Source organism: Maylandia zebra, linkage group LG15, assembly GCF_041146795.1.
Source record: "Maylandia zebra isolate NMK-2024a linkage group LG15, Mzebra_GT3a, whole genome shotgun sequence".
Lineage (NCBI taxonomy): Eukaryota > Metazoa > Chordata > Actinopteri > Cichliformes > Cichlidae > Maylandia > Maylandia zebra.
Window position 1 is genome coordinate 6,610,790 of NC_135181.1, and position 14,865 is coordinate 6,625,654.

Here is a 14,865-nt window from a genome sequence, read left to right on the forward strand (position 1 = left end):
ACTGTGCAGGCCCTGATTTGAAAATTTGAATGTCTCAGTCCTCACAGAGGATTGGCTGCCTGGGGACCTGGCAGAAATATATAGAAATACTATTATTAAGCATAAATACTACATTTAGTAGAAATACTATGTTTTAGCACAAATATTATAAAAAGAAGAAAAACTATAATTTAGCAGAAATACTATATTAAGCACAAATCCTATAAAAAGCAGAAATACTATAATTTAGAACAAATAGTATAAAAAGCAGAAATACTATAATTTAGCAGAAATACTATGTTAAGCACAAATCCTATAAAAAGCAGAAATACTATAATTTAGCAGAAATACTATGTTAGGCACAAATCCTATAAAAAGCAGAAATACTATAATTTAGCAGAAATACTATATTAGGCATAAATCCTATGAAAAGCAGAAATATTATGATTTAGCAGAAATACTGTATTTAGCACAAGTACCGAAAAGTACCAGAAATACTATGATTTAGCAGAATAGTAATAACTTATTGAAACACAAATGCACAGAGGGACACACAAACACAGGCTCTAATCCAGTCAACCAGTCTAACTATGTTCAATTTAAATCCTACAATGACATGCTGCCAAATAAGGGCAGGGTCCTCTCTCTCCCACTAAACACACACACACACACACACACACACACACACACACACACACACACACACACACACACACACACACACAGGGAGAGAGGACTAAGTTTCTAGGTCAGCCTGGGAGCTGCTGAATTTGAATCCACCAATCAGAGAGGCTGTTTACGTTTTCCCGCCAAAACAGGTGCATCTTTTTACACACGCAGCACAGAGACATAGACCTGCTTCTTTCAGTTTATTTCACATAGTGAGGATTCCCCTCAAACAAATGACCATAATTTCCTAACCATAGGGGCTAGAGCGGTCATTCTTACACCGTTTTGTTCAGAAGAGATGGGGGAATCTTCAAGTGTTGACAATTTATCATTAAAATATGAATTTTTAGAGATATATGACATGGATGACTTGTTGACTTAGAAGCCACGAATTCCCCAATATGCAAATTTGAATACCTGGAGCCCACATACATGATTGGCTGGCTGGGAAGCTGTGCAGGCCCTGATTTGTGGATTTGAATTCCTCAGCCCTCAGATATGATTGGCTGGCTTAGAAGCCATGAAGGCCCCAATATGCAAATTTGAATGCCTCAGGACACATATATGATTGGCTGGGAAACCATGCAGGCCCTGATTTGAAAATTTGAATGTCTAAGTCCTCACAGAGGATTGGCTGCCTGGGGACCTGGCAGAAATATATAGAAATATATAGAAATACTATGATTAAGCATAAATACTACATTTAGTAGAAATACTATGTTTTAGCACAAATACTATAAAAAGCAGAAATACTATAATTTAGCAGAAATACTATATTAAGCACAAATCCTATAAAAAGCAGAAATACTATATTAGGTACAAATCCTATAAAAAGCAGAAATACTATATTAGGCACAAATCCTATAAAAAGCAGAAATACTATATTAGGCACAAATAGTATAAAAAGCAGAAATACTATAATTTAGCAGAAATACTATGTTTGGCACAAATCCTATAAAAATAATAAATACTATAATTTAGCAGAAATACTATATTAGGCACAAATCTTATGAAAAGCAGAAATAGTATCATTTAGCAGAATAGTAATAACTTACAAAATTACAAATATGGAGGCATATTGAAACACAAATGCACAGATGGACACACAAACACAGGTTCTAATCCAGTCAACCAGTCTAACTATATTCAATTTAAATCCTACAATGACATGCTGCCAAATAAGGGCAGGGTCCTCTCTCTCCCACTAAACACACACACACACACACACACACACACACACACACACACACACACACACACACACACACACACACACAGACAGACACAGAGGGAGAGAGCTGCCGAATTTAAATCCACCAATCAGAGTGGCTGTTTACGTTTTCCCGCCAAAACAGGTGCATCTTTTTACACACGCAGGACAGAGAGGCACAGGATTATTGCAGCCTATTTCTCATAGTGAGGACTCCCCTCAAACAAATGACCATAATTTCCTAACCGTAGGGGCTAGAGCGGTCATTCTTACACCGTTTTGTTCAGAAGAGATGGGGGAATCTTCCAGTGTTAACAATTTATCATTAAAATATGAATTATTAAAGATATTAGACTTCTAATGCACCATAACTGAGCAGAGCGAAGCAAAAACTGCCTTGACTTGCCCTCAAACAACGCTTTGTAACTCGAAATCTATTTGGAGTATCGATATCATTCTTTCACCGTAAGAGACAGCAGGCTTTGGTGAACAGTCATGGAAATTTTCAGGTCTCTGTGGAAATCCAAAAAAAAGTTATGACGAGAGAAAAAAGTGGTTCATTTCCAGAGTTTTAAATCTGAAGAAATCTGAGCGAAGGACGAATTTCCTACCCTCAAACAAGTCCAACTCATTTCAGAACGGTAATAGGTGAGAAAGAAATTCTTGAATTGTGAGCGTCAGGGGTGTCTGAAGATATTCGGGGACAAGCCTCATGTCTTAAAGTCGCTTCGTTAAGGAGATATGACGATTCGAATATGCCTCTCATTACAGAAATCCAGCGATGATTTTGAACAAGCTCTCCATTGACTTTATATGGAGAGTTTTGAGACCTTGTGTTGGTCTGAGGAGATTTGCAAAAATTCTATAAATCCCACAACAATGATAGTGACATTTTCTGAAAGCCAGCAAAAATACCTACGTTTTGATGTATAATTTGTGGAAGTTGAGTGAAAATTGAGCAAGTAGCAAGAAGTTGTTCGGACATGAAGTGAAAATTGCAAAACCTTCAGTGGCACACTGGAAGCCAAGAGCATAGCAACCATAACAACGCATGTATTTTGTGAAAAATCACAATTTTGCAACTCAAAACTTTAAGAGGCATAAAAGTAAAACAGTAAAACATTTGAAAAAGCTGAATCATACCTGAATAGCCCAATAATTTGTGAACATTTTAAAGTTTGAATGGTTGTTCTAGGTGAAAATATGAGGAAGTAGTTAAGTTTCAAAAACAAGCAAATTTTAGCAGAATTGCAGAAGTTTCCCATTCATTTCAATGGGACAAATTAAAGGAAAAAAGCTTAATATTTTAAAAAGTATAATAGTTAAAAATAGCAAAAATCGTAGCGTAAATTACCAGAAATAGCAGAATAGTTTAAAATTTGAACGGTGAAAATCGGCTGAAAATTGTGGAAGTAGTTAAGTGCCAAAAAGTGTACGGAAGCAACTAGAATAATAATAACTAGAAAAATTTGCATTTCCTGCGAAAATGCAGTGTGGATGCTTAAAGCTGAAGCTGTATGCAAAAAGTAGCTGAAAAAGCTGAAAAGTTGCAGAAATTGTAAAAACTTTGCAGAAGCAAAAGAAGTTTGCTAAAATGGAATAACTTAGCAGAACTGCAATATCTTAGAGGAAACATAATACTTGGCAGAAATACAATAGCATAGCAGAATTTAGCAGAAATATTGTAACTTACCAGAAACATGATAACTTCTCAAAAATACAAGAATTTAGGAGAAATAGTATAAGATAACAGAAAGAATATATTTAGCCAAAAATACTTAAACATTACAGAAACACTATGATTTAGAAAAATAGTACAACAGAGCAGAAATATTGTGATTTACCAGAGACACTGTGATGAACTATGAATATTGTAATTTTAAATTAAGACCATGTTTTAGCACAAATATTATAATTTGGCAGAAATACTATAATTTAGCAGAAATACTATATTAAGCACAAATCCTATAAAAAGCAGAAATGGTATGATTAAGCATAAATACTACATTTAGTAGAAATACTTTGTTTTAGCACAAATCCCATAAAAAGCAGAAATACTGTACTATGATTTAGTAGAAAGACTATAATTAATCAGAAATACTAAATTTAGCAGAAATACTATATTAAGCACAAATCCTATGAAAAGCAGAAATAGTATGATTAAGCATAAATACTACATTTAGCAGAAATACTATATTAAGCACAAATCTTATAAAAAGCAGAAATACTATATTAAGCACAAATCCTATAAAAGCAGAAATAGTATATTAAGCACAAATCTTATAAAATAGCAGAAATAGTGTGATTTAGCACAATAGTAATAAGTTAAACAGAAAAATTGGAAAAGCAAAATGGACAGCTGAAAAAATGCTGAACATGCTGAGGTTCCCTCAAATATACTTGTTAAATGACAAAAATCAGCAAAAAAATTTATGACAGCCACACAATTACAAATATGTACACATGAGGAAACACACATGCACAGAGAGACACACACACAAGATCCAATTCAGTCAACCAGTCTAAATATATTGAATTTGAATCTTACAATGGGATCATCCCATTAAAAGGCTTTCTCTCTCTCTCTCTCTCTGTCACACACACACACACACACACACACACACACACACACACACACACACACACACACACATGCACACACACAGGGAGAGAGAAGTAAGTTTCTAGGTCAGCCTGGGAGCTGGTGAATTTGAATCCACCAATCAGAGAGGCTGTGCACTTTTCCCCACCAAAACAGGTGCATCTGTTTACACACGCAGCAGCACAGAGAGACACAGGATTTTTGCAGTCTATTTCTCATAGTGACGACTCCCCTCAAACAAATGACCGTAATTTCCTAACCGTATGGGCTAGAACGGTCATTCTTACACCGTTTTGTTCAGAAGAGATGGGGGAATCTTCAAGTGTTGACAATTTAATATTAAAATATGAATTTTTAGAGATATATGACATGGATGACTTGTTGACTTAGAAGCCACGAATTCCCCAATATGCAAATTTGAATGCCTGAGACCACATATGTGATTGGCTGGCTGGGAAGCCGTGCAGGCCCTGATTTGTGGATTTGAATTCCTCAGCCCTCAGATATGATTGGCTGGCTTAGAAGCCACGAAGGCCCCAATATGCAAATTTGAATGCCTCAGGACACTTATTTGATTGGCTGGGAAACTGTGCAGGCCCTGATTTGAAAATTTGAATGTCTCAGTCCTCACAGAGGATTGGCTGCCTGGGGACCTGGCAGAAATATATAGAAATACTATTATTAAGCATAAATACTACATTTAGTAGAAATACTATGTTTTAGCACAAATACTATAAAAAGAAGAAAAACTATAATTTAGCAGAAATACTATATTAAGCACAAATCCTATAAAAAGCAGAAATACTATAATTTAGAACAAATAGTATAAAAAGCAGAAATACTATAATTTAGCAGAAATACTATGTTAGGCACAAATCCTATAAAAAGCAGAAATACTATAATTTAGCAGAAATACTATGTTAGGCACAAATCCTATAAAAAGCAGAAATACTATAATTTAGCAGAAATACTATATTAGGCATAAATCCTTTGAAAAGCAGAAATAGTATGATTTAGCAGAAATACTGTATTTAGCACAAGTACCGAAAAGTACCAGAAATACTATGATTTAGCAGAATAGTAATAACTTATTGAAACACAAATGCACAGAGGGACACACAAACACAGGCTCTAATCCAGTCAACCAGTCTAACTATGTTCAATTTAAATCCTACAATGACATGCTGCCAAATAAGGGCAAGGTCCTCTCTCTCCCACTAAACACACACACACACACACACACACACACACACACACACACACACACACACACAGGGAGAGAGGACTAAGTTTCTAGGTCAGCCTGGGAGCTGCTGAATTTGAATCCACCAATCAGAGAGGCTGTTTACGTTTTCCCGCCAAAACAGGTGCATCTTTTTACACACGCAGCACAGAGACATAGACCTGCTTCTTTCAGTTTATTTCACATAGTGAGGATTCCCCTCAAACAAATGACCATAATTTCCTAACCATAGGGGCTAGAGCGGTCATTCTTACACCGTTTTGTTCAGAAGAGATGGGGGAATCTTCAAGTGTTGACAATTTATCATTAAAATATGAATTTTTAGAGATATATGACATGGATGACTTGTTGACTTAGAAGCCACGAATTCCCCAATATGCAAATTTGAATGCCTGAGACCACATATGTGATTGGCTGGCTGGGAAGCCGTGCAGGCCCTGATTTGTGGATTTGAATTCCTCAGCCCTCAGATATGATTGGCTGGCTTAGAAGCCACGAAGGCCCCAATATGCAAATTTGAATGCCTCAGGACACTTATTTGATTGGCTGGGAAACTGTGCAGGCCCTGATTTGAAAATTTGAATGTCTCAGTCCTCACAGAGGATTGGCTGCCTGGGGACCTGGCAGAAATATATAGAAATACTATTATTAAGCATAAATACTACATTTAGTAGAAATACTATGTTTTAGCACAAATACTATAAAAAGAAGAAAAACTATAATTTAGCAGAAATACTATATTAAGCACAAATCCTATAAAAAGCAGAAATACTATAATTTAGAACAAATAGTATAAAAAGCAGAAATACTATAATTTAGCAGAAATACTATGTTAGGCACAAATCCTATAAAAAGCAGAAATACTATAATTTAGCAGAAATACTATGTTAGGCACAAATCCTATAAAAAGCAGAAATACTATAATTTAGCAGAAATACTATATTAGGCATAAATCCTTTGAAAAGCAGAAATAGTATGATTTAGCAGAAATACTGTATTTAGCACAAGTACCGAAAAGTACCAGAAATACTATGATTTAGCAGAATAGTAATAACTTATTGAAACACAAATGCACAGAGGGACACACAAACACAGGCTCTAATCCAGTCAACCAGTCTAACTATGTTCAATTTAAATCCTACAATGACATGCTGCCAAATAAGGGCAAGGTCCTCTCTCTCCCACTAAACACACACACACACACACACACACACACACACACACACACACACACACACACACAGGGAGAGAGGACTAAGTTTCTAGGTCAGCCTGGGAGCTGCTGAATTTGAATCCACCAATCAGAGAGGCTGTTTACGTTTTCCCGCCAAAACAGGTGCATCTTTTTACACACGCAGCACAGAGACATAGACCTGCTTCTTTCAGTTTATTTCACATAGTGAGGATTCCCCTCAAACAAATGACCATAATTTCCTAACCATAGGGGCTAGAGCGGTCATTCTTACACCGTTTTGTTCAGAAGAGATGGGGGAATCTTCAAGTGTTGACAATTTATCATTAAAATATGAATTTTTAGAGATATATGACATGGATGACTTGTTGACTTAGAAGCCACGAATTCCCCAATATGCAAATTTGAATACCTGGAGCCCACATACATGATTGGCTGGCTGGGAAGCTGTGCAGGCCCTGATTTGTGGATTTGAATTCCTCAGCCCTCAGATATGATTGGCTGGCTTAGAAGCCATGAAGGCCCCAATATGCAAATTTGAATGCCTCAGGACACATATATGATTGGCTGGGAAACCGTGCAGGCCCTGATTTGAAAATTTGAATGTCTAAGTCCTCACAGAGGATTGGCTGCCTGGGGACCTGGCAGAAATATATAGAAATATATAGAAATACTATGATTAAGCATAAATACTACATTTAGTAGAAATACTATGTTTTAGCACAAATACTATAAAAAGCAGAAATACTATAATTTAGCAGAAATACTATATTAAGCACAAATCCTATAAAAAGCAGAAATAGGATGATTAAGCATAAACACTACATTTAGTAGAAATATTATGTTTGAGCAAAAATCCTATAAAAAGCAGAAATACTATATTAGGCACAAATCCCATAAAAAGCAGAAATAGTATGATTAAGCATAAATACTACATTTAGTAGAAATACTATGTTTTAGCACAAATAGTATAAAAAGCAGAAATACTGTAATTTAGCAGAAATACTATATTAGGCACAAATCTTATAAAATAGCAGAAATAGTATGATTTAGCACAATAGTAATCAGTTAAACAGAAAAATTGGAAAAGCAAAATGGACAGCTGAAAAAATGCTGAACATGCTGAGGGTCCCTCAAATATACTTGTTAAATGAAAAAATCAGCAAAAAAATGCACAGGGAGAGAGAAGTAAGTTTCTAGGTCAGCCTGGGAGCTGCTGAATTTGAATCCACCAATCAGAGAGCCTGTGTACTTTTTCCCGCCAAAACATGTGCCTCTTTTTACACACGCAGCACAGAGAGGCACAGGATTATTGCAGCCTATTTCTCATAGTGAGGACTCCCCTCAAACAAATGACCATAATTCCCAAACCGTAGGGGCTAGAGCGGTCATTCTTACACCGTTTTGTTCAGAAGAGATGGGGGAATCTTCCAGTGTTTACAATTTATCATTAAAATATGAATTATTAAAGATATTTGACTTGTAATGCACCATAACTGAGTAGAGCGAAGCAAAAACTGCCTTGACTTGCCCTCAAACAACGCTTTGTAACTCGAAATCTATTTGGAGTATCGATATCATTCTTTCACCGTAAGAGACAGCAGGCTTTGGTGAACAGTCATGGAAATTTTCAGGTCTCTGTGGAAATCCAAAAAAAAATTATGACGAGAGAAAAAAGTGGTTCATTTCCACAGTTTTAAATCTGAAGAAATCTGAGCGAAGGACGAATTTCCTACCCTCAAACAAGTCCAACTCATTTCAGAACGGTAATAGGTGAGAAAGAAATTCTTGAATTGTGAGCGTCAGGGGTGTCTGAAGATATTCGGGGACAAGCCTCATGTCTTAAAGTCGCTTCGTTAAGGAGATATGACGATTCGAATATGCCCCTCATTACAAAAATCCAGCGATGATTTTGAACAAGCTCTCCATTGACTTTATATGGAGAGTTTTGAGACCTTGTGTTGGTCTGAGGAGATTTGCAAAAATTCTATGAATCCCACAACAATGATAGTGACATTTTCTGAAAGCCAGCAAAAATACCTACGTTTTGATGTATAATTTGTGGAAGTTGAGTGAAAATTGAGCAAGTAGCAAGAAGTTGTTCGGACATGAAGTGAAAATTGCAAAACCTTCAGTGGCACACTGGAAGCCAAGAGCATAGCAACCATAACAACGCATGTATTTTGTGAAAAATCACAATTTTGCAACTCAAAACTTTAAGAGGCATAAAAGTAAAACAGTAAAACATTTGAAAAAGCTGAATCATACCTGAATAGCCCAATAATTTGTGAACATTTTAAAGTTTGAATGGTTGTTCTAGGTGAAAATATGAGGAAGTAGTTAAGTTTCAAAAACAAGCAAATTTTAGCAGAATTGCAGAAGTTTCCCATTCATTTCAATGGGACAAATTAAAGGAAAAAAGCTTAATATTTTAAAAAGTATAATAGTTAAAAATAGCAAAAATCGTAGCGTAAATTAGCAGAAATAGCAGAATAGTTTAAAATTTGAACGGTGAAAATCGGCTGAAAATTGTGGAAGTAGTTAAGTGCCAAAAAGTGTACGGAAGCAACTAGAATAATAATAATAAAGAATAAAGAGAAACAGGAACTCAATAGTGTGGATGCTTAAAGCATCCACACAATAACTAGAAAAATTTGCATTTCCTGCGAAAATGCAGTGTGGATGCTTAAAGCTGAAGCTGTATGCAAAACCTAGCTGAAAAAGCTGAAAAGTTGCAGAAATTGTAAAAACTTTGCAGAAGCAAAAGAAGTTTGCTAAAATGGAATAACTTAGCAGAACTGCAATATCTTAGAGGAAACATAATACTTGGCAGAAATACAATAGCATAGCAGAATTTAGCAGAAATATTGTAACTTACCAGAAACATGATAACTTCTCAAAAATACAAGAATTTAGGAGAAATAGTATAAGATAACAGAAAGAATATATTTAGCCAAAAATACTTAAACATTACAGAAACACTATGATTTAGAAAAATAGTACAACAGAGCAGAAATATTGTGATTTACCAGAGACACTGTGATGAACTATGAATATTGTAATTTTAAATTGAGACTATGTTTTAGCACAAATATTATAATTTGGCAGAAATACTATAATTTAGCAGAAATACTATATTAAGCACAAATCCTATAAAAAGCAGAAATGGTATGATTAAGCACAAATACTACATTTAGTAGAAATACTTTGTTTTAGCACAAATCCCATAAAAAGCAGAAATACTGTACTATGATTTAGTAGAAAAACTATAATTAATCAGAAATACTAAATTTAGCAGAAATACTATATTAAGCACAAATACTATGAAAAGCAGAAATAGTATGATTAAGCATAAATACTACATTTAGCAGAAATACTATATTAAGCACAAATCCTATAAAAGCAGAAATAGTATATTAAGCACAAATCTTATAAAATAGCAGAAACAGTATGATTTAGCACAATAGTAATAAGTTAAACAGAAAAATTGGAAAAGCAAAATGGACAGCTGAAAAAATGCTGAACATGCTGAGGGTCCCTCAAATATACTTGTTAAATGACAAAAATCTGCAAAAAAATGTATTACAGCCACACAATCACAAATATGTACACATGAGGAAACACACATGCACAGAGAGACCCACACACAAGATCCAATTCAGTCAACCAGTCTAAATATATTGAATTTAAATCTTAGAATGAGATCATCCCATTAAAAGCCTTTCTCTCTCTCTCTCTCTCTCTCTGTCACACACACACACACACACACACACACACACACACACACACACACACACACACACACACACACACAGGGAGAGAGAAGTAAGTTTCTAGGTCAGCCTGGGAGCTGGTGAATTTGAATCCACCAGTCAGAGAGGCTGTGCACTTTTCCCCACCAAAACAGGTGCATCTGTTTACACACGCAGCAGCACAGAGAGACACAGGATTTTTGCAGTCTATTTCTCATAGTGACGACTCCCCTCAAACAAATGACCGTAATTTCCTAACCGTAGGGGCTAGAACGGTCATTCTTACACCGTTTTGTTCAGAAGAGATGGGGGAATCTTCAAGTGTTGACAATTTAATATTAAAATATGAATTTTTAGAGATATATGACATGGATGACTTGTTGACTTAGAAGCCACGAATTCCCCAATATGCAAATTTGAATGCCTGAGACCACATATGTGATTGGCTGGCTGGGAAGCCGTGCAGGCCCTGATTTGTGGATTTGAATTCCTCAGCCCTCAGATATGATTGGCTGGCTTAGAAGCCACGAAGGCCCCAATATGCAAATTTGAATGCCTCAGGACACTTATTTGATTGGCTGGGAAACTGTGCAGGCCCTGATTTGAAAATTTGAATGTCTCAGTCCTCACAGAGGATTGGCTGCCTGGGGACCTGGCAGAAATATATAGAAATACTATTATTAAGCATAAATACTGCATTTAGTAGAAATACTATGTTTTAGCACAAATACTATAAAAAGAAGAAAAACTATAATTTAGCAGAAATACTATATTAAGCACAAATCCTATAAAAAGCAGAAATACTATAATTTAGAACAAATAGTATAAAAAGCAGAAATACTATAATTTAGCAGAAATACTATGTTAGGCACAAATCCTATAAAAAGCAGAAATACTATAATTTAGCAGAAATACTATGTTAGGCACAAATCCTATAAAATAGCAGAAATACTATAATTTAGCAGAAATACTATATTAGGCATAAATCCTATGAAAAGCAGAAATAGTATGATTTAGCAGAAATACTGTATTTAGCACAAGTACCGAAAAGTACCAGAAATACTATGATTTAGCAGAATAGTAATAACTTATTGAAACACAAATGCACAGAGGGACACACAAACACAGGCTCTAATCCAGTCAACCAGTCTAACTATGTTCAATTTAAATCCTACAATGACATGCTGTCAAATAAGGGCAGGGTCCTCTCTCTCCCACTAAACACACACACACACACACACACACACACACACACACACACACACACACACACACACACACACACACAGAGGGAGAGAGCTGCCGAATTTAAATCCACCAATCAGAGTGGCTGTTTACGTTTTCCCGCCAAAACAGGTGCATCTTTTTACACACGCAGGACAGAGAGGCACAGGATTATTGCAGCCTATTTCTCATAGTGAGGACTCCCCTCAAACAAATGACCATAATTTCCTAACCGTAGGGGCTAGAGCGGTCATTCTTACACCGTTTTGTTCAGAAGAGATGGGGGAATCTTCCAGTGTTAACAATTTATCATTAAAATATGAATTATTAAAGATATTAGACTTCTAATGCACCATAACTGAGCAGAGCGAAGCAAAAACTGCCTTGACTTGCCCTCAAACAACGCTTTCTAACTCTAAATCTATTTGGAGTATCGATATCATTCTTTCACCGTAAGAGACAGCAGGCTTTGGTGAACAGTCATAGAAATTTTCAGGTCTCTGTGGAAATCCAACAAAAAGTTATGACGAGAGAAAAAAGTGGTTCATTTCCACAGTTTGAAATCTGAAGAAATCTGAGCGAAGGACAAATTTCCTACCCTCAAACAAGTCCAACTCATTTCAGAACGGTAATAGGTGAGAAAGAAATTCTTGAATTGTGAGCGTCAGGGGTGTCTGAAGATATTCGGGGACAAGCCTCATGTCTTAACTTTGCTTCGTTAAGGAGATATGACGATTCGAATATGCCTCTCATTACAGAAATCCAGCGGTGATTTTGAACAAGCTCTCCATTGACTTTATATGGAGAGTTTTCTGACATTGTGTTGGTCTGAGGAGATTTGCGAAAATTCTATAAATCCCACAACAATGATAGTGACATTTCCTGAAAGCCAGCAAAAATACCTACGTTTTGATGTATAATTTGTGGAAGTTGAGTGAAAATTGAGCAAGTAGCAAACAGTTGTTCGGACATGAAGAGAAGACTGCAAAAGCTTCAGTGACACACTGGAAGCCAAGAGCATAGCAACCATAACAACGCATGTATTTTGTGAAAAATCACAATTTTGCAACTCAAAACTTTAAGAGGCATAAAAGTAAAAGAGTAAAAGATTTCAAAAAGCTGAATCATACCTGAATAGCCCAATAATTTATGAACATTTTAAAGTTTGAATGGTTGTTCTAGGTGAAAATATGAGGAAGTAGTTAAGTTTCAAAAACAAGCAAATTTTAGCAGAATTGCAGAAGTTTCCCATTCATTTCAATGGGACAAATTAAAGGAAAAAAGTGGAATATTTTAAAAAGTATAATAGTTAAAAATAGCAAAAATCATAGCAAGAAAGAGCAAAAATAGCAGAATAGTTTAAAATTTGAACGGTGAAAATCGGCTGAAAATTGTGGAAGTAGTTAAGTGCCAAAAAGTGTACGGAAGCAACTGGAATAATAATAAAGTATAAAGAATAAAGAGAAACAGGAACTCAATAGTGTGGATGCTTAAAGCATCCACACAATAATAATAATAATAATAATAAAGAATAAAGAGAAACAGGAACTCAATAGTGTGGATGCTTAAAGCATCCACACAATAATAATAAAGAATAAAGAGAAACAGGAACTCAATAGTGTGGATGCTTAAAGCATCCACACAATAATAATAGTAGTCTGCGGTTGACTATATGCAGAGGATAGAAATCCCTGCAGTCTTTGTCCTCTGCTGACATTTATCTGCCATGGCGGGAATGCAGTGCTGGGCAGATGATTGTCTGTTCAGCCATTGTGCTCTTTTAGCACAGCACTCAAAACTGTGTTAACCTCGAGAGGTCTGAAACTGTTAATAAAGTCTTTAATCCTGGTTACATATATCTTCTGCAGCGCCGGCCAAAGCCAACATTAGACACTGGCAATCTATCAGTTTACACAGCGAGTCTGATTTAACTCGCTGATTATGATTATGATGTGGTTTATTGTACTCAAGCAGTAAAATCAGGCAATTATTATGAGTATTAAAGCTTGATTGCTGTATGTGCTATTTATGTAGTATCTACAATTTTCAGTCCCATTAAACAAAGTACTAAACTGTACTTTTACTACACATTTTAGTAGGAAACTACACAGCAATTTAATCTACACATTATATCGATGTGTCTGGCTTAATTGTTTATGATAAATTGCTGAGTAATTGCACATTTACATTTGTGCTGTTACTCTATATTCCGACTGCTCTCACACTCACACTGTGATTTTTCCTTTTGACAGCTCAGCTTGTGTTTATAAGCGGACCCACAGCTTCACAATCAGCTAGCAAACCGTTGCCTTTGATCATTAACTCATGTCTGTAAAGTTAAGTTGACTCAGTTTTTCGTCTCTAAGCTGCAAGTATAAATAAAGCACGTCTGATAAGAACAGGTGACCCATAAGCCAGTCAGCCAAAAACTGCATTTTTCAGTCTGTATTTGATGCATGTTTCTCTCAGATTTCTCACAACCGGCTGCACTTAATTCAACGAGAGTCCTCTGACTGTAGCGAGGCATATCCACATATTCAGTTCTGCACTACAGTCACTAAGAGCAGGATCTGTGTTTGTGCACTGGCCTGTGAGAGAGCGGGAGAGCTGCCCCTCACACACTGGCTCAGAGAGAGAGAGAATGTTTTTTTGCATCACGCAGTGTCTAAATGTTACTTTGATCTTTGATGATTAGGCCCTGGTGCCTGTTTCGTACGTGTTTCAGCACCCACTCCTGTGTGTCGTTCATGTTTTTTGGGGTTTTTTCTAAAGTAATGGTGCCGCTCAGGTTGCGTTATGCAACGCAATATGGTAGTGAAAAAATAAGCAAATGGGTTTGCTGATGTTATCACGCTGACCTTATTTAACAAGAGTTGAACTTGGGGTCATTCTTTATGCTCAATGATTGCTCAAAGTTGTGGGTAGAGGAGCATGTTTGGATTTTTTTTTTTTTCATTGGTTTGTTTTTTAGCTTTTATGAGGGGAATGGCAGGT

General features: G+C 36.0%; 2 protein-coding genes across 4 annotated transcripts in view; one reads left to right on the plus strand and one right to left on the minus strand.

Annotated features, from left to right (window-relative positions):
• Nucleotides 1–14,865, plus strand: part of coq8aa (coenzyme Q8A, genome duplicate a) — a 36,190-nt gene that overhangs the window by 15,574 nt on the left and 5,751 nt on the right. The window lies entirely within an intron of this gene.
• The window catches only part of stum (stum, mechanosensory transduction mediator homolog), a 57,210-nt gene that overhangs the window by 13,447 nt on the left and 28,898 nt on the right, over nucleotides 1–14,865 (minus strand). The gene's annotated exons all lie outside the window — the stretch shown is intronic.